Raw genomic sequence first — 26,585 nt, forward strand, 5'->3', positions numbered from 1 at the left:
CAGAGCAAATTTGATTGCAATGTGGTGTTTGTTCTAGGTGTACAGAATGTCTTTCATTGATTCATATATCTTTTCATGTTTGGATCCTGTTCCGTAGAGATTATTACAGAATGTTGTGTAGACCTCTCTTGGTATTCGGTATGTCTGATGATTATATATTTTATAAGTATTAGCATATGTCTGTTAAACCCAATATCCTCCGTTATACATTCCTCACACCTTTCCGTTTGGTTAAGCACAAGCTTGTTTTCTGAACACGTGAGTGTCCTTCTCTGTGGAAATAGGTTCATTCCTATCAATTTTTACATAAGACCTATACGTGATATCATAGGATATGTGTCTCTCGCTTTCTGACTTACTTCAAGTTGTGTGATTGTGTGTAGCCTCGTCTATGGTGCTGCAAACGGCATTGTTTCATTCTTTTCTGTGTCTAATATTGCATTGTGTACATGGACCACTTTTTCGTCCATTCATCTGATGATGGACATTTTTGTTGCTTCCATGTCTTGGCTATTGTAAATACTGCTGCAATACACGATGTTCCATCCTGTGTCTTTTTGATGCTGGCTTTCACAGGTGACAGGCCCAATAGTGGGCCTTCCGGATCATATGGGGACTCAATTTTTACCTTTCAACGCACTGCCATTCTGTTCCTATTATTGGCGGTTACCAGTTTACATCCCACTTAGACCGAGAGGTTACGCTATTCTCCACAACTTCTTCAACATCTATTGTTTGTTGACGTTTTGCTGATGGTCATTCTGACTGGTGTGAGGTGATACGTTTGTGTAGATTGGATTTGCATGCGTCTAATAATTCCTGATGTTTTGCGTGGATCAATGTCCTTTTCATTTTTTTTTAAGATTCAGCTAAACTTACAACTTCAAATTTCCTTCTTGAAAAATTTGCCGCGTTTGGATTTTTTTGGCCATTCCCTACCCCAGGACAGTTTTTGAGGGCATGAGTCATTTACAGCCCTGCAGTCCTTGTGAATATTAGTGACCATTAGCAGTGGATTTAAAGCTGCTGTTTGAGGAAACGGCCTTAAGGTGGCAGCATTGCTACGTTGCCAACTCTGCTTGCTAGGGAAACAGAACCTTGCTGCAAGTTGTGCTTTTAGGTTGCAGATTAGAGTGGAATGTGTCAGGACAAACCCCCATAAGTTTTAGCCTCCTTAATTCTTGTTTGTGTCTTTAAGTTTTCATTTTTATCAGAGCAAATTGGATTTTAAAATGTCTTTTGTTCTAGCTGCACAGAATCTTGTTCATGTACACATATACATATATCTATTGATCTTTGTGTCCTTTTCCATGTAGGTTATTGTAGAGTGTTGAATAGACCACTCTTGGTATTCCATAGGTCTTTGGGGATGATATATTTTATATGTATTAGTATATGTTTGTTAACCCCAATATCCTAATTTGTCCATTCCTCACACCTTTTCTTTGGCTTAACCATAAGTTTGTCTTCTCCATCTGAGATTGTCTTTCCCTATGGAAATATGTTCATTTTTATGAATTTTCAGATAACATAAGTGATATCGTAGAACATTTGTCTTTCGCAATCTGACTTACTTCACGTTGTGTGATTATCTCTAGGCTCATCCGTGGTGCTGCATATGCCATTCTTTTATTTTTTTTCGTGGCTAATATTCCATTCTGTACATATACCACTTCTTCTTTGTCCATTCATCTGTTTATGGAGCTTTTTTTTGCTTCCATGTCTTGGCTCTTTCAATATTGCTGCAGTGCACATTTGCCTGCCTCTGTCTTTCCGATTCTGGTGGTCTTAGGTTATAGGCCCAGAAGGTGCCCTGCCGCATCATACGGTAGCTCAATTTTTACCTTTTAAAGCAGCTGCATTCAGTTTTCATTAGTGCTGTTAGCACTTTACACCCCATCAGCAGCTAGAAGGTACACAGTTCCCTAAAACCTCTTCAGCATTTATAGTTTGTAGACTTTTTGCTGATGGTCATTTGACTGGTGTGAGCTGAAACCTTTGTGGACGTTGGATTTGCATGCAGCTAATAATTCCTTATACTGAGCTTTAGGCATGTCTTTTTTTTTTCTTTTCCTTTTTTTTTTAAAGAGTGAGTACAACTTCCCTCTCATATTGACTTCTTGAAAACTTTGTCATGTGTTGAAATTTCTTGCCTATTCCCTACCCCAGGACATTTTTTGAGGGCAGGTATCATTTACAGCCCCGCAGTCCTCGTGACTATTAAGCGACCATTAGCACTGTGTTTAAAGCTGCTGTTGTGGGAAACAGCCACAAGGCGGCAGCATTATTACGTTCTCAACTCTTGTTACTAGGGCAACAGAGTCTTCCTGGACGTCGTGTTCCTCGGTTGTAAATTAGAGTGGAATGTGCTGGGACAAGCCCCCAGAAGTTTATGTCTCCTTACTTATGTTCGTTTTTTAAATTTAATTTATATTTCTTATCGGAGGAAATTTGATTAGAGTGTTGTGATTGTCTGGCTGTACAGAATCTGGTCAATGATTCATACATATGTCTGTTCATCTTCGGATCCTGTTACCATGTATGTTATTACAGAATGTTGAGTAGACCTCCCTTGGTATTTGGTAGGTGTTTTGTCATGATATATTTTATATGTATTGGTGATTATATAATTCATATAGTTTATATGTTATATGTTTATATACATTTAACATATGTTAGTATATGTATGCTAATTTCCTAATAATCCTAATTTATCCATCCTCCCACCTTTCATTTTGGTTAACCATTAGTTTGTTTTATCAGTCTGTGAGTGTGTTTTTCTGTGGAAATATGTTCATTGGGAGCAATCTTAGGATAACACGTATAAATGATATCATAGGATATCTGTCATTCCCTTTTGACTTACGTAACGTACTATGATTATTTCTAGGCTCATGTGTAGTCCTGCAAACGGCATTTTTCATTTTTTTCCCGAGGCTACTATTCCATTCGGTACGTATACCACTTCTTCTTTGTCCATTTATCTGTTGATGGACATTTTGTTTGCTTGCATGGCTTGGCTATTGTAAATATTGCTGCAGGGCATGTTTGCCTGTCTGTGCCTTTCCCATTCTGGTCTTCTTAGGGTATAGGCCCATTAGGGGATCGGCCGCATGATATGGTAGCTCAATTTTTACCTTTTAAACGCAGCTCCGTTCTGTTCTCATGATTAGCTGTTACCAGTTTACATCCAACCAACAGCATAGTGGGTATGCATTTCTCCCCCAACCCGTCAGCATGCATTGTTTGTAGACTTTTTACGGATGGCATTTTGAATATTGGGTGGTGAAATCTTTTTGTAGTTTGGATTTGCATCCAACCAATAATTCCTGATATTGAGCTTTTATCCATGTTCTTCTTTTTTTAAAACAACCGAGTGAGTAACACTTACCTCTTCAAATTGTTTTCTTGAAAAATTTTCCGTGTTGTGAACTTTCTTGGCCATTACCTACCCCAGGACATGTTTTGAGGACACGTGTCATTTACGGCCCTACAATTACTGTGAATCTCAAGTGACCCTTAGCCCTGTGTTTAAAGCTGCTGTTGTGGGAAACGGCCACAAGGCGGCAGCATTTCTCCATTCCCAAGTCTGGTTACTAGGGCAGCAGAGCCTTCCTGAAAGTTGTGTTCCTAGGTTGTAAATTAGAATGGGATGTGCCAGGGAAAACCCCAATAACTTTATGTCTCATTAATTGTTGTTCGTGGTTTTAATTTTTTAAATTGGGGTAATGAGCAGAATAGTGTTTGTTCTGGGTGTGCACAATCAGGTTCAATTGAACATTATATATATCTACTCATGTACAGATCCTCTTCCCATGTAAATTACTATTATTTTTTTAAATAAATTTATTTTATTTATTTATTTATTTTTGGCTGAGTTGGATCTTCGTTGCTGCATGTGGGCTTTCTCCAGTTGCGGTGAGCGGGGGCTACTCTCCGTTGCGGTGCACCGGCTTCTCACTGCAGTGGCTTCTCTTGTTGCGGAGCACGGGCTCTAGGCGTGTGGGCTTCAGTAGTTGTGGCGCATGGGCTCAGTAGTTATGGCTCATGGGCTCCAGAGCGTAGGCTCATTAGTTGTGGTGCACGGGCTTAGTTGCTCTGCTGCATGTGGGACCTTCCCGAACCAGGGATCGAACCTGTGTCCCCTGCATTGGCAGGTGGATTCTTAACCACGGTGCCACCAGGCAAGCCCCCGTGTAAATTATTACAGAGCGTTCAGTAGACCTCCCTTGGTATATGGTCGGTCTTTTTGATACGTGTGTTTAATATGTATTTGTATACGTACGGTAACCCTAATCTTAATGTATCCATTCCTCCCACCTTTCCTTTTAGATAACCATAGTTTGTTTTCTAAGTCTGTGAGAGTCTTTCTCTGTGGAAATATGTTCATACGTGTCAGTTGTTAGGTAACAGCTAGGAGTGATATCACAGGTTATTTGTCGGCTGCTTTCCGACTTACCTCATGTTCTGTGATTATCTCTAGGCTCATCTATGGTGCTGCAAAGAGCAGTGTTTCATCCTTTTCCATGGCGAATATTGCATTGTGTACATGGACCACTTCTTCTTTGTGCATTCATCTGTGGATGGACATTTTGGTTACTTCCAAGTCTTGGCAATGCTAAATATTGATGCAGTGCAGGATTGCCAGCCTGTGTCTTTTGGATTCTGGTCTTCTCAGGGATTAGGCCCAGCAGTGGGCCTACTAGATCATATGGTAGTTCAAATTTTTCCCTTTCAACGCACCTCCATTCTGTTCTCACTACTGGCTGTTACCAGTGTACATCCCACCAGCAACTAGAGGGTACACAGTTCTCTAAAACCCCTTCAGAATTTATTGTTTGTAGACTTTTTACTGATGGCATTTTGAGTGTTGGGTGGTGATACCTTTTTGTAGGTTGGATTTGCATGCGTCTAATAATTCCCGATATTGAGCTTTCATCTACGTTTTTTTTTTTAAGTAAAACAGAGAAACTCACCTCTTCAAATTGTTTCCTTGAAAAATTTGCCATGTTCTGAATTCCTGTGGCCATTACCTGCACCAGGACATTTTTTGAGGGCAGGTGTCCTTTACAGCCCTGTAGTAATTGTGAATATCACATGACCATTAGTTCTGCATTTAAAGCTGCTGTTGCAGGAAACGGCCACAAGGGGGCAGCATTTCTATATTCCCAACTCTGGTTACTAGGGCAACACAGCCTTCCTGGAAGTCCTGTTTGTAGGTTGTAAAGTAGAGTGGAATGTGCCAGGGCAAACCCCCAGAAACTATGTCTACTTATTTGTTGTTGATATTCTCAGTTTAATTTTCATTTTTCTCAGAGCAAATTTGATTGCAATGTGGTGTTTGTTCTAGGTGTACAGAATGTCTTTCATTGATTCATATATCTTTTCATGTTTGGATCCTGTTCCGTAGAGATTATTACAGAATGTTGTGTAGACCTCTCTTGGTATTCGGTATGTCTGATGATTATATATTTTATAAGTATTAGCATATGTCTGTTAAACCCAATATCCTCCGTTATACATTCCTCACACCTTTCCGTTTGGTTAAGCACAAGCTTGTTTTCTGAACACGTGAGTGTCCTTCTCTGTGGAAATAGGTTCATTCCTATCAATTTTTACATAAGACCTATACGTGATATCATAGGATATGTGTCTCTCGCTTTCTGACTTACTTCAAGTTGTGTGATTGTGTGTAGCCTCGTCTATGGTGCTGCAAACGGCATTGTTTCATTCTTTTCTGTGTCTAATATTGCATTGTGTACATGGACCACTTTTTCGTCCATTCATCTGATGATGGACATTTTTGTTGCTTCCATGTCTTGGCTATTGTAAATACTGCTGCAATACACGATGTTCCATCCTGTGTCTTTTTGATGCTGGCTTTCACAGGTGACAGGCCCAATAGTGGGCCTTCCGGATCATATGGGGACTCAATTTTTACCTTTCAACGCACTGCCATTCTGTTCCTATTATTGGCGGTTACCAGTTTACATCCCACTTAGACCGAGAGGTTACGCTATTCTCCACAACTTCTTCAACATCTATTGTTTGTTGACGTTTTGCTGATGGTCATTCTGACTGGTGTGAGGTGATACGTTTGTGTAGATTGGATTTGCATGCGTCTAATAATTCCTGATGTTTTGCGTGTATCAATGTCCTTTTCATTTTTTTTTAAGATTCAGCTAAACTTACAACTTCAAATTTCCTTCTTGAAAAATTTGCCGCGTTTGGATTTTTTTGGCCATTCCCTACCCCAGGACAGTTTTTGAGGGCATGAGTCATTTACAGCCCTGCAGTCCTTGTGAATATTAGTGACCATTAGCAGTGGATTTAAAGCTGCTGTTTGAGGAAACGGCCTTAAGGTGGCAGCATTGCTACGTTGCCAACTCTGCTTGCTAGGGAAACAGAACCTTGCTGCAAGTTGTGCTTTTAGGTTGCAGATTAGAGTGGAATGTGTCAGGACAAACCCCCATAAGTTTTAGCCTCCTTAATTCTTGTTTGTGTCTTTAAGTTTTCATTTTTATCAGAGCAAATTGGATTTTAAAATGTCTTTTGTTCTAGCTGCACAGAATCTTGTTCATGTACACATATACATATATCTATTGATCTTTGTGTCCTTTTCCATGTAGGTTATTGTAGAGTGTTGAATAGACCACTCTTGGTATTCCATAGGTCTTTGGGGATGATATATTTTATATGTATTAGTATATGTTTGTTAACCCCAATATCCTAATTTGTCCATTCCTCACACCTTTTCTTTGGCTTAACCATAAGTTTGTCTTCTCCATCTGAGATTGTCTTTCCCTATGGAAATATGTTCATTTTTATGAATTTTCAGATAACATAAGTGATATCGTAGAACATTTGTCTTTCGCAATCTGACTTACTTCACGTTGTGTGATTATCTCTAGGCTCATCCGTGGTGCTGCATATGCCATTCTTTTATTTTTTTTCGTGGCTAATATTCCATTCTGTACATATACCACTTCTTCTTTGTCCATTCATCTGTTTATGGAGCTTTTTTTTGCTTCCATGTCTTGGCTCTTTCAATATTGCTGCAGTGCACATTTGCCTGCCTCTGTCTTTCCGATTCTGGTGGTCTTAGGTTATAGGCCCAGAAGGTGCCCTGCCGCATCATACGGTAGCTCAATTTTTACCTTTTAAAGCAGCTGCATTCAGTTTTCATTAGTGCTGTTAGCACTTTACACCCCATCAGCAGCTAGAAGGTACACAGTTCCCTAAAACCTCTTCAGCATTTATAGTTTGTAGACTTTTTGCTGATGGTCATTTGACTGGTGTGAGCTGAAACCTTTGTGGACGTTGGATTTGCATGCAGCTAATAATTCCTTATACTGAGCTTTAGGCATGTCTTTTTTTTTTTCTTTTCCTTTTTTTTTTAAAGAGTGAGTACAACTTCCCTCTCATATTGACTTCTTGAAAACTTTGTCATGTGTTGAAATTTCTTGCCTATTCCCTACCCCAGGACATTTTTTGAGGGCAGGTATCATTTACAGCCCCGCAGTCCTCGTGACTATTAAGCGACCATTAGCACTGTGTTTAAAGCTGCTGTTGTGGGAAACAGCCACAAGGCGGCAGCATTATTACGTTCTCAACTCTTGTTACTAGGGCAACAGAGTCTTCCTGGACGTCGTGTTCCTCGGTTGTAAATTAGAGTGGAATGTGCTGGGACAAGCCCCCAGAAGTTTATGTCTCCTTACTTATGTTCGTTTTTTAAATTTAATTTATATTTCTTATCGGAGGAAATTTGATTAGAGTGTTGTGATTGTCTGGCTGTACAGAATCTGGTCAATGATTCATACATATGTCTGTTCATCTTCGGATCCTGTTACCATGTATGTTATTACAGAATGTTGAGTAGACCTCCCTTGGTATTTGGTAGGTGTTTTGTCATGATATATTTTATATGTATTGGTGATTATATAATTCATATAGTTTATATGTTATATGTTTATATACATTTAACATATGTTAGTATATGTATGCTAATTTCCTAATAATCCTAATTTATCCATCCTCCCACCTTTCATTTTGGTTAACCATTAGTTTGTTTTATCAGTCTGTGAGTGTGTTTTTCTGTGGAAATATGTTCATTGGGAGCAATCTTAGGATAACACGTATAAATGATATCATAGGATATCTGTCATTCCCTTTTGACTTACGTAACGTACTATGATTATTTCTAGGCTCATGTGTAGTCCTGCAAACGGCATTTTTCATTTTTTTCCCGAGGCTACTATTCCATTCGGTACGTATACCACTTCTTCTTTGTCCATTTATCTGTTGATGGACATTTTGTTTGCTTGCATGGCTTGGCTATTGTAAATATTGCTGCAGGGCATGTTTGCCTGTCTGTGCCTTTCCCATTCTGGTCTTCTTAGGGTATAGGCCCATTAGGGGATCGGCCGCATGATATGGTAGCTCAATTTTTACCTTTTAAACGCAGCTCCGTTCTGTTCTCATGATTAGCTGTTACCAGTTTACATCCAACCAACAGCATAGTGGGTATGCATTTCTCCCCCAACCCGTCAGCATGCATTGTTTGTAGACTTTTTACGGATGGCATTTTGAATATTGGGTGGTGAAATCTTTTTGTAGTTTGGATTTGCATCCAACCAATAATTCCTGATATTGAGCTTTTATCCATGTTCTTCTTTTTTTAAAACAACCGAGTGAGTAACACTTACCTCTTCAAATTGTTTTCTTGAAAAATTTTCCGTGTTGTGAACTTTCTTGGCCATTACCTACCCCAGGACATGTTTTGAGGACACGTGTCATTTACGGCCCTACAATTACTGTGAATCTCAAGTGACCCTTAGCCCTGTGTTTAAAGCTGCTGTTGTGGGAAACGGCCACAAGGCGGCAGCATTTCTCCATTCCCAAGTCTGGTTACTAGGGCAGCAGAGCCTTCCTGAAAGTTGTGTTCCTAGGTTGTAAATTAGAATGGGATGTGCCAGGGAAAACCCCAATAACTTTATGTCTCATTAATTGTTGTTCGTGGTTTTAATTTTTTAAATTGGGGTAATGAGCAGAATAGTGTTTGTTCTGGGTGTGCACAATCAGGTTCAATTGAACATTATATATATCTACTCATGTACAGATCCTCTTCCCATGTAAATTACTATTATTTTTTAAATAAATTTATTTTATTTATTTATTTATTTTTGGCTGAGTTGGATCTTCGTTGCTGCATGTGGGCTTTCTCCAGTTGCGGTGAGCGGGGGCTACTCTCCGTTGCGGTGCACCGGCTTCTCACTGCAGTGGCTTCTCTTGTTGCGGAGCACGGGCTCTAGGCGTGTGGGCTTCAGTAGTTGTGGCGCATGGGCTCAGTAGTTATGGCTCATGGGCTCCAGAGCGTAGGCTCATTAGTTGTGGTGCACGGGCTTAGTTGCTCTGCTGCATGTGGGACCTTCCCGAACCAGGGATCGAACCTGTGTCCCCTGCATTGGCAGGTGGATTCTTAACCACGGTGCCACCAGGCAAGCCCCCGTGTAAATTATTACAGAGCGTTCAGTAGACCTCCCTTGGTATATGGTCGGTCTTTTTGATACGTGTGTTTAATATGTATTTGTATACGTACGGTAACCCTAATCTTAATGTATCCATTCCTCCCACCTTTCCTTTTAGATAACCATAGTTTGTTTTCTAAGTCTGTGAGAGTCTTTCTCTGTGGAAATATGTTCATACGTGTCAGTTGTTAGGTAACAGCTAGGAGTGATATCACAGGTTATTTGTCGGCTGCTTTCCGACTTACCTCATGTTCTGTGATTATCTCTAGGCTCATCTATGGTGCTGCAAAGAGCAGTGTTTCATCCTTTTCCATGGCGAATATTGCATTGTGTACATGGACCACTTCTTCTTTGTGCATTCATCTGTGGATGGACATTTTGGTTACTTCCAAGTCTTGGCAATGCTAAATATTGATGCAGTGCAGGATTGCCAGCCTGTGTCTTTTGGATTCTGGTCTTCTCAGGGATTAGGCCCAGCAGTGGGCCTACTAGATCATATGGTAGTTCAAATTTTTCCCTTTCAACGCACCTCCATTCTGTTCTCACTACTGGCTGTTACCAGTGTACATCCCACCAGCAACTAGAGGGTACACAGTTCTCTAAAACCCCTTCAGAATTTATTGTTTGTAGACTTTTTACTGATGGCATTTTGAGTGTTGGGTGGTGATACCTTTTTGTAGGTTGGATTTGCATGCGTCTAATAATTCCCGATATTGAGCTTTCATCTACGTTTTTTTTTTTAAGTAAAACAGAGAAACTCACCTCTTCAAATTGTTTCCTTGAAAAATTTGCCATGTTCTGAATTCCTGTGGCCATTACCTGCACCAGGACATTTTTTGAGGGCAGGTGTCCTTTACAGCCCTGTAGTAATTGTGAATATCACATGACCATTAGTTCTGCATTTAAAGCTGCTGTTGCAGGAAACGGCCACAAGGGGGCAGCATTTCTATATTCCCAACTCTGGTTACTAGGGCAACACAGCCTTCCTGGAAGTCCTGTTTGTAGGTTGTAAAGTAGAGTGGAATGTGCCAGGGCAAACCCCCAGAAACTATGTCTACTTATTTGTTGTTGATATTCTCAGTTTAATTTTCATTTTTCTCAGAGCAAATTTGATTGCAATGTGGTGTTTGTTCTAGGTGTACAGAATGTCTTTCATTGATTCATATATCTTTTCATGTTTGGATCCTGTTCCGTAGAGATTATTACAGAATGTTGTGTAGACCTCTCTTGGTATTCGGTATGTCTGATGATTATATATTTTATAAGTATTAGCATATGTCTGTTAAACCCAATATCCTCCGTTATACATTCCTCACACCTTTCCGTTTGGTTAAGCACAAGCTTGTTTTCTGAACACGTGAGTGTCCTTCTCTGTGGAAATAGGTTCATTCCTATCAATTTTTACATAAGACCTATACGTGATATCATAGGATATGTGTCTCTCGCTTTCTGACTTACTTCAAGTTGTGTGATTGTGTGTAGCCTCGTCTATGGTGCTGCAAACGGCATTGTTTCATTCTTTTCTGTGTCTAATATTGCATTGTGTACATGGACCACTTTTTCGTCCATTCATCTGATGATGGACATTTTTGTTGCTTCCATGTCTTGGCTATTGTAAATACTGCTGCAATACACGATGTTCCATCCTGTGTCTTTTTGATGCTGGCTTTCACAGGTGACAGGCCCAATAGTGGGCCTTCCGGATCATATGGGGACTCAATTTTTACCTTTCAACGCACTGCCATTCTGTTCCTATTATTGGCGGTTACCAGTTTACATCCCACTTAGACCGAGAGGTTACGCTATTCTCCACAACTTCTTCAACATCTATTGTTTGTTGACGTTTTGCTGATGGTCATTCTGACTGGTGTGAGGTGATACGTTTGTGTAGATTGGATTTGCATGCGTCTAATAATTCCTGATGTTTTGCGTGGATCAATGTCCTTTTCATTTTTTTTTAAGATTCAGCTAAACTTACAACTTCAAATTTCCTTCTTGAAAAATTTGCCGCGTTTGGATTTTTTTGGCCATTCCCTACCCCAGGACAGTTTTTGAGGGCATGAGTCATTTACAGCCCTGCAGTCCTTGTGAATATTAGTGACCATTAGCAGTGGATTTAAAGCTGCTGTTTGAGGAAACGGCCTTAAGGTGGCAGCATTTCTACGTTGCCAACTCTGCTTGCTAGGGAAACAGAACCTTGCTGCAAGTTGTGCTTTTAGGTTGCAGATTAGAGTGGAATGTGTCAGGACAAACCCCCATAAGTTTTAGCCTCCTTAATTCTTGTTTGTGTCTTTAAGTTTTCATTTTTATCAGAGCAAATTGGATTTTAAAATGTCTTTTGTTCTAGCTGCACAGAATCTTGTTCATGTACACATATACATATATCTATTGATCTTTGTGTCCTTTTCCATGTAGGTTATTGTAGAGTGTTGAATAGACCACTCTTGGTATTCCATAGGTCTTTGGGGATGATATATTTTATATGTATTAGTATATGTTTGTTAACCCCAATATCCTAATTTGTCCATTCCTCACACCTTTTCTTTGGCTTAACCATAAGTTTGTCTTCTCCATCTGAGATTGTCTTTCCCTATGGAAATATGTTCATTTTTATGAATTTTCAGATAACATAAGTGATATCGTAGAACATTTGTCTTTCGCAATCTGACTTACTTCACGTTGTGTGATTATCTCTAGGCTCATCCGTGGTGCTGCATATGCCATTCTTTTATTTTTTTTTCGTGGCTAATATTCCATTCTGTACATATACCACTTCTTCTTTGTCCATTCATCTGTTTATGGAGCTTTTTTTTGCTTCCATGTCTTGGCTCTTTCAATATTGCTGCAGTGCACATTTGCCTGCCTCTGTCTTTCCGATTCTGGTGGTCTTAGGTTATAGGCCCAGAAGGTGCCCTGCCGCATCATACGGTAGCTCAATTTTTACCTTTTAAAGCAGCTGCATTCAGTTTTCATTAGTGCTGTTAGCACTTTACACCCCATCAGCAGCTAGAAGGTACACAGTTCCCTAAAACCTCTTCAGCATTTATAGTTTGTAGACTTTTTGCTGATGGTCATTTGACTGGTGTGAGCTGAAACCTTTGTGGACGTTGGATTTGCATGCAGCTAATAATTCCTTATACTGAGCTTTAGGCATGTCTTTTTTTTTTCTTTTCCTTTTTTTTTTAAAGAGTGAGTACAACTTCCCTCTCATATTGACTTCTTGAAAACTTTGTCATGTGTTGAAATTTCTTGCCTATTCCCTACCCCAGGACATTTTTTGAGGGCAGGTATCATTTACAGCCCCGCAGTCCTCGTGACTATTAAGCGACCATTAGCACTGTGTTTAAAGCTGCTGTTGTGGGAAACAGCCACAAGGCGGCAGCATTATTACGTTCTCAACTCTTGTTACTAGGGCAACAGAGTCTTCCTGGACGTCGTGTTCCTCGGTTGTAAATTAGAGTGGAATGTGCTGGGACAAGCCCCCAGAAGTTTATGTCTCCTTACTTATGTTCGTTTTTTAAATTTAATTTATATTTCTTATCGGAGGAAATTTGATTAGAGTGTTGTGATTGTCTGGCTGTACAGAATCTGGTCAATGATTCATACATATGTCTGTTCATCTTCGGATCCTGTTACCATGTATGTTATTACAGAATGTTGAGTAGACCTCCCTTGGTATTTGGTAGGTGTTTTGTCATGATATATTTTATATGTATTGGTGATTATATAATTCATATAGTTTATATGTTATATGTTTATATACATTTAACATATGTTAGTATATGTATGCTAATTTCCTAATAATCCTAATTTATCCATCCTCCCACCTTTCATTTTGGTTAACCATTAGTTTGTTTTATCAGTCTGTGAGTGTGTTTTTCTGTGGAAATATGTTCATTGGGAGCAATCTTAGGATAACACGTATAAATGATATCATAGGATATCTGTCATTCCCTTTTGACTTACGTAACGTACTATGATTATTTCTAGGCTCATGTGTAGTCCTGCAAACGGCATTGTTCATTTTTTTCCCGAGGCTACTATTCCATTCGGTACGTATACCACTTCTTCTTTGTCCATTTATCTGTTGATGGACATTTTGTTTGCTTGCATGGCTTGGCTATTGTAAATATTGCTGCAGGGCATGTTTGCCTGTCTGTGCCTTTCCCATTCTGGTCTTCTTAGGGTATAGGCCCATTAGGGGATCGGCCGCATGATATGGTAGCTCAATTTTTACCTTTTAAACGCAGCTCCGTTCTGTTCTCATGATTAGCTGTTACCAGTTTACATCCAACCAACAGCATAGTGGGTATGCATTTCTCCCCCAACCCGTCAGCATGCATTGTTTGTAGACTTTTTACGGATGGCATTTTGAATATTGGGTGGTGAAATCTTTTTGTAGTTTGGATTTGCATCCAACCAATAATTCCTGATATTGAGCTTTTATCCATGTTCTTCTTTTTTTAAAACAACCGAGTGAGTAACACTTACCTCTTCAAATTGTTTTCTTGAAAAATTTTCCGTGTTGTGAACTTTCTTGGCCATTACCTACCCCAGGACATGTTTTGAGGACACGTGTCATTTACGGCCCTACAATTACTGTGAATCTCAAGTGACCCTTAGCCCTGTGTTTAAAGCTGCTGTTGTGGGAAACGGCCACAAGGCGGCAGCATTTCTCCATTCCCAAGTCTGGTTACTAGGGCAGCAGAGCCTTCCTGAAAGTTGTGTTCCTAGGTTGTAAATTAGAATGGGATGTGCCAGGGAAAACCCCAATAACTTTATGTCTCATTAATTGTTGTTCGTGGTTTTAATTTTTTAAATTGGGGTAATGAGCAGAATAGTGTTTGTTCTGGGTGTGCACAATCAGGTTCAATTGAACATTATATATATCTACTCATGTACAGATCCTCTTCCCATGTAAATTACTATTATTTTTTTAAATAAATTTATTTTATTTATTTATTTATTTTTGGCTGAGTTGGATCTTCGTTGCTGCATGTGGGCTTTCTCCAGTTGCGGTGAGCGGGGGCTACTCTCCGTTGCGGTGCACCGGCTTCTCACTGCAGTGGCTTCTCTTGTTGTGGAGCACGGGCTCTAGGCGTGTGGGCTTCAGTAGTTGTGGCGCATGGGCTCAGTAGTTATGGCTCATGGGCTCCAGAGCGTAGGCTCATTAGTTGTGGTGCACGGGCTTAGTTGCTCTGCTGCATGTGGGACCTTCCCGAACCAGGGATCGAACCTGTGTCCCCTGCATTGGCAGGTGGATTCTTAACCACGGTGCCACCAGGCAAGCCCCCGTGTAAATTATTACAGAGCGTTCAGTAGACCTCCCTTGGTATATGGTCGGTCTTTTTGATACGTGTGTTTAATATGTATTTGCATACGTACGGTAACCCTAATCTTAATGTATCCATTCCTCCCACCTTTCCTTTTAGATAACCATAGTTTGTTTTCTAAGTCTGTGAGAGTCTTTCTCTGTGGAAATATGTTCATACGTGTCAGTTGTTAGGTAACAGCTAGGAGTGATATCACAGGTTATTTGTCGGCTGCTTTCCGACTTACCTCATGTTCTGTGATTATCTCTAGGCTCATCTATGGTGCTGCAAAGAGCAGTGTTTCATCCTTTTCCATGGCGAATATTGCATTGTGTACATGGACCACTTCTTCTTTGTGCATTCATCTGTGGATGGACATTTTGGTTACTTCCAAGTCTTGGCAATGCTAAATATTGATGCAGTGCAGGATTGCCAGCCTGTGTCTTTTGGATTCTGGTCTTCTCAGGGATTAGGCCCAGCAGTGGGCCTACTAGATCATATGGTAGTTCAAATTTTTCCCTTTCAACGCACCTCCATTCTGTTCTCACTACTGGCTGTTACCAGTGTACATCCCACCAGCAACTAGAGGGTACACAGTTCTCTAAAACCCCTTCAGAATTTATTGTTTGTAGACTTTTTACTGATGGCATTTTGAGTGTTGGGTGGTGATACCTTTTTGTAGGTTGGATTTGCATGCGTCTAATAATTCCCGATATTGAGCTTTCATCTACGTTTTTTTTTTTAAGTAAAACAGAGAAACTCACCTCTTCAAATTGTTTCCTTGAAAAATTTGCCATGTTCTGAATTCCTGTGGCCATTACCTGCACCAGGACATTTTTTGAGGGCAGGTGTCCTTTACAGCCCTGTAGTAATTGTGAATATCACATGACCATTAGTTCTGCATTTAAAGCTGCTGTTGCAGGAAACGGCCACAAGGGGGCAGCATTTCTATATTCCCAACTCTGGTTACTAGGGCAACACAGCCTTCCTGGAAGTCCTGTTTGTAGGTTGTAAAGTAGAGTGGAATGTGCCAGGGCAAACCCCCAGAAACTATGTCTACTTATTTGTTGTTGATATTCTCAGTTTAATTTTCATTTTTCTCAGAGCAAATTTGATTGCAATGTGGTGTTTGTTCTAGGTGTACAGAATGTCTTTCATTGATTCATATATCTTTTCATGTTTGGATCCTGTTCCGTAGAGATTATTACAGAATGTTGTGTAGACCTCTCTTGGTATTCGGTATGTCTGATGATTATATATTTTATAAGTATTAGCATATGTCTGTTAAACCCAATATCCTCCGTTATACATTCCTCACACCTTTCCGTTTGGTTAAGCACAAGCTTGTTTTCTGAACACGTGAGTGTCCTTCTCTGTGGAAATAGGTTCATTCCTATCAATTTTTACATAAGACCTATACGTGATATCATAGGATATGTGTCTCTCGCTTTCTGACTTACTTCAAGTTGTGTGATTGTGTGTAGCCTCGTCTATGGTGCTGCAAACGGCATTGTTTCATTCTTTTCTGTGTCTAATATTGCATTGTGTACATGGACCACTTTTTCGTCCATTCATCTGATGATGGACATTTTTGTTGCTTCCATGTCTTGGCTATTGTAAATACTGCTGCAATACACGATGTTCCATCCTGTGTCTTTTTGATGCTGTCTTTCACAGGTGACAGGCCCAATAGTGGGCCTTCCGGATCATATTGGGACTCAATTTTTACCTTTCAACGCACTGCCATTCTGTTCCTATTATTGGCGGTTACCAGTTTACATCCCACTTAGACCGAGAGGTTACGCTATTCTCCACAACTTCTTCAACATCTATTGTTTGTTGACGTTTTGCTGATGGTCATTCTGACTGGTGTGAGGTGATACGTTTGTGTAGATTGGATTTGCATGCGTCTAATAATTCCTGATGTTTTGCGTGTATCAATGTCCTTTTCATTTTTTTTTAAGATTCAGCTAAACTTACAACTTCAAATTTCCTTCTTGAAAAATTTGCCGCGTTTGGATTTTTTTGGCCATTCCCTACCCCAGGACAGTTTTTGAGGGCATGAGTCATTTACAGCCCTGCAGTCCTTGTGAATATTAGTGACCATTAGCAGTGGATTTAAAGCTGCTGTTTGAGGAAACGGCCTTAAGGTGGCAGCATTTCTACGTTGCCAACTCTGCTTGCTAGGGAAACAGAACCTTGCTGCAAGTTGTGCTTTTAGGTTGCAGATTAGAGTGGAATGTGTCAGGACAAACCCCCATAAGTTTTAGCCTCCTTAATTCTTGTTTGTGTCTTTAAGTTTTCATTTTTATCAGAGCAAATTGGATTTTAAAATGTCTTTTGTTCTAGCTGCACAGAATCTTGTTCATGTACACATATACATATATCTATTGATCTTTGTGTCCTTTTCCATGTAGGTTATTGTAGAGTGTTGAATAGACCACTCTTGGTATTCCATAGGTCTTTGGGGATGATATATTTTATATGTATTAGTATATGTTTGTTAACCCCAATATCCTAATTTGTCCATTCCTCACACCTTTTCTTTGGCTTAACCATAAGTTTGTCTTCTCCATCTGAGATTGTCTTTCCCTATGGAAATATGTTCATTTTTATGAATTTTCAGATAACATAAGTGATATCGTAGAACATTTGTCTTTCGCAATCTGACTTACTTCACGTTGTGTGATTATCTCTAGGCTCATCCGTGGTGCTGCATATGCCATTCTTTTATTTTTTTTCGTGGCTAATATTCCATTCTGTACATATACCACTTCTTCTTTGTCCATTCATCTGTTTATGGAGCTTTTTTTTGCTTCCATGTCTTGGCTCTTTCAATATTGCTGCAGTGCACATTTGCCTGCCTCTGTCTTTCCGATTCTGGTGGTCTTAGGTTATAGGCCCAGAAGGTGCCCTGCCGCATCATACGGTAGCTCAATTTTTACCTTTTAAAGCAGCTGCATTCAGTTTTCATTAGTGCTGTTAGCACTTTACACACCATCAGCAGCTAGAAGGTACACAGTTCCCTAAAACCTCTTCAGCATTTATAGTTTGTAGACTTTTTGCTGATGGTCATTTGACTGGTGTGAGCTGAAACCTTTGTGGACGTTGGATTTGCATGCAGCTAATAATTCCTTATACTGAGCTTTAGGCATGTCTTTTTTTTTTCTTTTCCTTTTTTTTTTAAAGAGTGAGTACAACTTCCCTCTCATATTGACTTCTTGAAAACTTTGTCATGTGTTGAAATTTCTTGCCTATTCCCTACCCCAGGACATTTTTTGAGGGCAGGTATCATTTACAGCCCCGCAGTCCTCGTGACTATTAAGCGACAATTGGCACTGTGTTTAAAGCTGCTGTTGTGGGAAACAGCCACAAGGCGGCAGCATTATTACGTTCTCAACTCTTGTTACTAGGGCAACAGAGTCTTCCTGGACGTCGTGTTCCTCGGTTGTAAATTAGAGTGGAATGTGCTGGGACAAGCCCCCAGAAGTTTATGTCTCCTTACTTATGTTCGTTTTTTAAATTTAATTTATATTTCTTATCGGAGGAAATTTGATTAGAGTGTTGTGATTGTCTGGCTGTACAGAATCTGGTCAATGATTCATACATATGTCTGTTCATCTTCGGATCCTGTTACCATGTATGTTATTACAGAATGTTGAGTAGACCTCCCTTGGTATTTGGTAGGTGTTTTGTCATGATATATTTTATATGTATTGGTGATTATATAATTCATATAGTTTATATGTTATATGTTTATATACATTTAACATATGTTAGTATATGTATGCTAATTTCCTAATAATCCTAATTTATCCATCCTCCCACCTTTCATTTTGGTTAACCATTAGTTTGTTTTATCAGTCTGTGAGTGTGTTTTTCTGTGGAAATATGTTCATTGGGAGCAATCTTAGGATAACACGTATAAATGATATCATAGGATATCTGTCATTCCCTTTTGACTTACGTAACGTACTATGATTATTTCTAGGCTCATGTGTAGTCCTGCAAACGGCATTTTTCATTTTTTTCCCGAGGCTACTATTCCATTCGGTACGTATACCACTTCTTCTTTGTCCATTTATCTGTTGATGGACATTTTGTTTGCTTGCATGGCTTGGCTATTGTAAATATTGCTGCAGGGCATGTTTGCCTGTCTGTGCCTTTCCCATTCTGGTCTTCTTAGGGTATAGGCCCATTAGGGGATCGGCCGCATGATATGGTAGCTCAATTTTTACCTTTTAAACGCAGCTCCGTTCTGTTCTCATGATTAGCTGTTACCAGTTTACATCCAACCAACAGCATAGTGGGTATGCATTTCTCCCCCAACCCGTCAGCATGCATTGTTTGTAGACTTTTTACGGATGGCATTTTGAATATTGGGTGGTGAAATCTTTTTGTAGTTTGGATTTGCATCCAACCAATAATTCCTGATATTGAGCTTTTATCCATGTTCTTCTTTTTTTAAAACAACCGAGTGAGTAACACTTACCTCTTCAAATTGTTTTCTTGAAAAATTTTCCGTGTTGTGAACTTTCTTGGCCATTACCTACCCCAGGACATGTTTTGAGGACACGTGTCATTTACGGCCCTACAATTACTGTGAATCTCAAGTGACCCTTAGCCCTGTGTTTAAAGCTGCTGTTGTGGGAAACGGCCACAAGGCGGCAGCATTTCTCCATTCCCAAGTCTGGTTACTAGGGCAGCAGAGCCTTCCTGAAAGTTGTGTTCCTAGGTTGTAAATTAGAATGGGATGTGCCAGGGAAAACCCCAATAACTTTATGTCTCATTAATTGTTGTTCGTGGTTTTAATTTTTTAAATTGGGATAATGAGCAGAATAGTGTTTGTTCTGGGTGTGCACAATCAGGTTCAATTGAACATTATATATATCTACTCATGTACAGATCCTCTTCCCATGTAAATTACTATTATTTTTTTAAATAAATTTATTTTATTTATTTATTTATTTTTGGCTGAGTTGGATCTTCGTTGCTGCATGTGGGCTTTCTCCAGTTGCGGTGAGCGGGGGCTACTCTCCGTTGCGGTGCACCGGCTTCTCACTGCAGTGGCTTCTCTTGTTGCGGAGCACGGGCTCTAGGCGTGTGGGCTTCAGTAGTTGTGGCGCATGGGCTCAGTAGTTATGGCTCATGGGCTCCAGAGTGTAGGCTCATTAGTTGTGGTGCACGGGCTTAGTTGCTCTGCTGCATGTGGGACCTTCCCGAACCAGGGATCGAACCTGTGTCCCCTGCATTGGCAGGTGGATTCTTAACCACGGTGCCACCAGGCAAGCCCCCGTGTAAATTATTACAGAGCGTTCAGTAGACCTCCCTTGGTATATGGTCGGTCTTTTTGATACGTGTGTTTAATATGTATTTGTATACGTACGGTAACCCTAATCTTAATGTATCCATTCCTCCCACCTTTCCTTTTAGATAACCATAGTTTGTTTTCTAAGTCTGTGAGAGTCTTTCTCTGTGGAAATATGTTCATACGTGTCAGTTGTTAGGTAACAGCTAGGAGTGATATCACAGGTTATTTGTCGGCTGCTTTCCGACTTACCTCATGTTCTGTGATTATCTCTAGGCTCATCTATGGTGCTGCAAAGAGCAGTGTTTCATCCTTTTCCATGGCGAATATTGCATTGTGTACATGGACCACTTCTTCTTTGTGCATTCATCTGTGGATGGACATTTTGGTTACTTCCAAGTCTTGGCAATGCTAAATATTGATGCAGTGCAGGATTGCCAGCCTGTGTCTTTTGGATTCTGGTCTTCTCAGGGATTAGGCCCAGCAGTGGGCCTACTAGATCATATGGTAGTTCAAATTTTTCCCTTTCAACGCACCTCCATTCTGTTCTCACTACTGGCTGTTACCAGTGTACATCCCACCAGCAACTAGAGGGTACACAGTTCTCTAAAACCCCTTCAGAATTTATTGTTTGTAGACTTTTTACTGATGGCATTTTGAGTGTTGGGTGGTGATACCTTTTTGTAGGTTGGATTTGCATGCGTCTAATAATTCCCGATATTGAGCTTTCATCTACGTTTTTTTTTTTAAGTAAAACAGAGAAACTCACCTCTTCAAATTGTTTCCTTGAAAAATTTGCCATGTTCTGAATTCCTGTGGCCATTACCTGCACCAGGACATTTTTTGAGGGCAGGTGTCCTTTACAGCCCTGTAGTAATTGTGAATATCACATGACCATTAGTTCTGCATTTAAAGCTGCTGTTGCAGGAAACGGCCACAAGGGGGCAGCATTTCTATATTCCCAACTCTGGTTACTAGGGCAACACAGCCTTCCTGGAAGTCCTGTTTGTAGGTTGTAAAGTAGAGTGGAATGTGCCAGGGCAAACCCCCAGAAACTATGTCTACTTATTTGTTGTTGATATTCTCAGTTTAATTTTCATTTTTCTCAGAGCAAATTTGATTGCAATGTGGTGTTTGTTCTAGGTGTACAGAATGTCTTTCATTGATTCATATATCTTTTCATGTTTGGATCCTGTTCCGTAGAGATTATTACAGAATGTTGTGTAGACCTCTCTTGGTATTCGGTATGTCTGATGATTATATATTTTATAAGTATTAGCATATGTCTGTTAAACCCAATATCCTCCGTTATACATTCCTCACACCTTTCCGTTTGGTTAAGCACAAGCTTGTTTTCTGAACACGTGAGTGTCCTTCTCTGTGGAAATAGGTTCATTCCTATCAATTTTTACATAAGACCTATACGTGATATCATAGGATATGTGTCTCTCGCTTTCTGACTTACTTCAAGTTGTGTGATTGTGTGTAGCCTCGTCTATGGTGCTGCAAACGGCATTGTTTCATTCTTTTCTGTGTCTAATATTGCATTGTGTACATGGACCACTTTTTCGTCCATTCATCTGATGATGGACATTTTTGTTGCTTCCATGTCTTGGCTATTGTAAATACTGCTGCAATACACGATGTTCCATCCTGTGTCTTTTTGATGCTGGCTTCCACAGGTGACAGGCCCAATAGTGGGCCTTCCAGATCATATGGGGACTCAATTTTTACCTTTCAACGCACTGCCATTCTGTTCCTATTATTGGCGGTTACCAGTTTACATCCCACTTAGACTGAGAGGTTACGCTATTCTCCACAACTTCTTCAACATCTATTGTTTGTTGACGTTTTGCTGATGGTCATTCTGACTGGTGTGAGGTGATACGTTTGTGTAGATTGGATTTGCATGCGTCTAATAATTCCTGATGTTTTGCGTGTATCAATGTCCTTTTCATTTTTTTTTAAGATTCAGCTAAACTTACAACTTCAAATTTCCTTCTTGAAAAATTTGCCGCGTTTGGATTTTTTTGGCCATTCCCTACCCCAGGACAGTTTTTGAGGGCATGAGTCATTTACAGCCCTGCAGTCCTTGTGAATATTAGTGACCATTAGCAGTGGATTTAAAGCTGCTGTTTGAGGAAACGGCCTTAAGGTGGCAGCATTTCTACGTTGCCAACTCTGCTTGCTAGGGAAACAGAACCTTGCTGCAAGTTGTGCTTTTAGGTTGCAGATTAGAGTGGAATGTGTCAGGACAAACCCCCATAAGTTTTAGCCTCCTTAATTCTTGTTTGTGTCTTTAAGTTTTCATTTTTATCAGAGCAAATTGGATTTTAAAATGTCTTTTGTTCTAGCTGCACAGAATCTTGTTCATGTACACATATACATATATCTATTGATCTTTGTGTCCTTTTCCATGTAGGTTATTGTAGAGTGTTGAATAGACCACTCTTGGTATTCCATAGGTCTTTGGGGATGATATATTTTATATGTATTAGTATATGTTTGTTAACCCCAATATCCTAATTTGTCCATTCCTCACACCTTTTCTTTGGCTTAACCATAAGTTTGTCTTCTCCATCTGAGATTGTCTTTCCCTATGGAAATATGTTCATTTTTATGAATTTTCAGATAACATAAGTGATATCGTAGAACATTTGTCTTTCACAATCTGACTTACTTCACGTTGTGTGATTATCTCTAGGCTCATCCGTGGTGCTGCATATGCCATTCTTTTATTTTTTTTCGTGGCTAATATTCCATTCTGTACATATACCACTTCTTCTTTGTCCATTCATCTGTTTATGGAGCTTTTTTTTGCTTCCATGTCTTGGCTCTTTCAATATTGCTGCAGTGCACATTTGCCTGCCTCTGTCTTTCCGATTCTGGTGGTCTTAGGTTATAGGCCCAGAAGGTGCCCTGCCGCATCATACGGTAGCTCAATTTTTACCTTTTAAAGCAGCTGCATTCAGTTTTCATTAGTGCTGTTAGCACTTTACACCCCATCAGCAGCTAGAAGGTACACAGTTCCCTAAAACCTCTTCAGCATTTATAGTTTGTAGACTTTTTGCTGATGGTCATTTGACTGGTGTGAGCTGAAACCTTTGTGGACGTTGGATTTGCATGCAGCTAATAATTCCTTATACTGAGCTTTAGGCATGTCTTTTTTTTTTCTTTTCCTTTTTTTTTTAAAGAGTGAGTACAACTTCCCTCTCATATTGACTTCTTGAAAACTTTGTCATGTGTTGAAATTTCTTGCCTATTCCCTACCCCAGGACATTTTTTGAGGGCAGGTATCATTTACAGCCCCGCAGTCCTCGTGACTATTAAGCGACCATTAGCACTGTGTTTAAAGCTGCTGTTGTGGGAAACAGCCACAAGGCGGCAGCATTATTACGTTCTCAACTCTTGTTACTAGGGCAACAGAGTCTTCCTGGACGTCGTGTTCCTCGGTTGTAAATTAGAGTGGAATGTGCTGGGACAAGCCCCCAGAAGTTTATGTCTCCTTACTTATGTTCGTTTTTTAAATTTAATTTATATTTCTTATCGGAGGAAATTTGATTAGAGTGTTGTGATTGTCTGGCTGTACAGAATCTGGTCAATGATTCATACATATGTCTGTTCATCTTCGGATCCTGTTACCATGTATGTTATTACAGAATGTTGAGTAGACCTCCCTTGGTATTTGGTAGGTGTTTTGTCATGATATATTTTATATGTATTGGTGATTATATAATTCATATAGTTTATATGTTATATGTTTATATACATTTAACATATGTTAGTATATGTATGCTAATTTCCTAATAATCCTAATTTATCCATCCTCCCACCTTTCATTTTGGTTAACCATTAGTTTGTTTTATCAGTCTGTGAGTGTGTTTTTCTGTGGAAATATGTTCATTGGGAGCAATCTTAGGATAACACGTATAAATGATATCATAGGATATCTGTCATTCCCTTTTGACTTACGTAACGTACTATGATTATTTCTAGGCTCATGTGTAGTCCTGCAAACGGCATTTTTCATTTTTTTCCCGAGGCTACTATTCCATTCGGTACGTATACCACTTCTTCTTTGTCCATTTATCTGTTGATGGACATTTTGTTTGCTTGCATGGCTTGGCTATTGTAAATATTGCTGCAGGGCATGTTTGCCTGTCTGTGCCTTTCCCATTCTGGTCTTCTTAGGGTATAGGCCCATTAGGGGATCGGCCGCATGATATGGTAGCTCAATTTTTACCTTTTAAACGCAGCTCCGTTCTGTTCTCATGATTAGCTGTTACCAGTTTACATCCAACCAACAGCATAGTGGGTATGCATTTCTCCCCCAACCCGTCAGCATGCATTGTTTGTAGACTTTTTACGGATGGCATTTTGAATATTGGGTGGTGAAATCTTTTTGTAGTTTGGATTTGCATCCAACCAATAATTCCTGATATTGAGCTTTTATCCATGTTCTTCTTTTTTTAAAACAACCGAGTGAGTAACACTTACCTCTTCAAATTGTTTTCTTGAAAAATTTTCCGTGTTGTGAACTTTCTTGGCCATTACCTACCCCAGGACATGTTTTGAGGACACGTGTCATTTACGGCCCTACAATTACTGTGAATCTCAAGTGACCCTTAGCCCTGTGTTTAAAGCTGCTGTTGTGGGAAACGGCCACAAGGCGGCAGCATTTCTCCATTCCCAAGTCTGGTTACTAGGGCAGCAGAGCCTTCCTGAAAGTTGTGTTCCTAGGTTGTAAATTGGAATGGGATGTGCCAGGGAAAACCCCAATAACTTTATGTCTCATTAATTGTTGTTCGTGGTTTTAATTTTTTAAATTGGGGTAATGAGCAGAATAGTGTTTGTTCTGGGTGTGCACAATCAGGTTCAATTGAACATTATATATATCTACTCATGTACAGATCCTCTTCCCATGTAAATTACTATTATTTTTTTAAATAAATTTATTTTATTTATTTATTTATTTTTGGCTGAGTTGGATCTTCGTTGCTGCATGTGGGCTTTCTCCAGTTGCGGTGAGCGGGGGCTACTCTCCGTTGCGGTGCACCGGCTTCTCACTGCAGTGGCTTCTCTTGTTGCGGAGCACGGGCTCTAGGCGTGTGGGCTTCAGTAGTTGTGGCGCATGGGCTCAGTAGTTATGGCTCATGGGCTCCAGAGTGTAGGCTCATTAGTTGTGGTGCACGGGCTTAGTTGCTCTGCTGCATGTGGGACCTTCCCGAACCAGGGATCGAACCTGTGTCCCCTGCATTGGCAGGTGGATTCTTAACCACGGTGCCACCAGGCAAGCCCCCGTGTAAATTATTACAGAGCGTTCAGTAGACCTCCCTTGGTATATGGTCGGTCTTTTTGATACGTGTGTTTAATATGTATTTGTATACGTACGGTAACCCTAATCTTAATGTATCCATTCCTCCCACCTTTCCTTTTAGATAACCATAGTTTGTTTTCTAAGTCTGTGAGAGTCTTTCTCTGTGGAAATATGTTCATACGTGTCAGTTGTTAGGTAACAGCTAGGAGTGATATCACAGGTTATTTGTCGGCTGCTTTCCGACTTACCTCATGTTCTGTGATTATCTCTAGGCTCATCTATGGTGCTGCAAAGAGCAGTGTTTCATCCTTTTCCATGGCGAATATTGCATTGTGTACATGGACCACTTCTTCTTTGTGCATTCATCTGTGGATGGACATTTTGGTTACTTCCAAGTCTTGGCAATGCTAAATATTGATGCAGTGCAGGATTGCCAGCCTGTGTCTTTTGGATTCTGGTCTTCTCAGGGATTAGGCCCAGCAGTGGGCCTACTAGATCATATGGTAGTTCAAATTTTTCCCTTTCAACGCACCTCCATTCTGTTCTCACTACTGGCTGTTACCAGTGTACATCCCACCAGCAACTAGAGGGTACACAGTTCTCTAAAACCCCTTCAGAATTTATTGTTTGTAGACTTTTTACTGATGGCATTTTGAGTGTTGGGTGGTGATACCTTTTTGTAGGTTGGATTTGCATGCGTCTAATAATTCCCGATATTGAGCTTTCATCTACGTTTTTTTTTTTAAGTAAAACAGAGAAACTCACCTCTTCAAATTGTTTCCTTGAAAAATTTGCCATGTTCTGAATTCCTGTGGCCATTACCTGCACCAGGACATTTTTTGAGGGCAGGTGTCCTTTACAGCCCTGTAGTAATTGTGAATATCACATGACCATTAGTTCTGCATTTAAAGCTGCTGTTGCAGGAAACGGCCACAAGGGGGCAGCATTTCTATATTCCCAACTCTGGTTACTAGGGCAACACAGCCTTCCTGGAAGTCCTGTTTGTAGGTTGTAAAGTAGAGTGGAATGTGCCAGGGCAAACCCCCAGAAACTATGTCTACTTATTTGTTGTTGATATTCTCAGTTTAATTTTCATTTTTCTCAGAGCAAATTTGATTGCA

Source organism: Eubalaena glacialis, chromosome 7, assembly GCF_028564815.1.
Source record: "Eubalaena glacialis isolate mEubGla1 chromosome 7, mEubGla1.1.hap2.+ XY, whole genome shotgun sequence".
Classification (NCBI taxonomy): Eukaryota; Metazoa; Chordata; class Mammalia; order Artiodactyla; family Balaenidae; genus Eubalaena; species Eubalaena glacialis.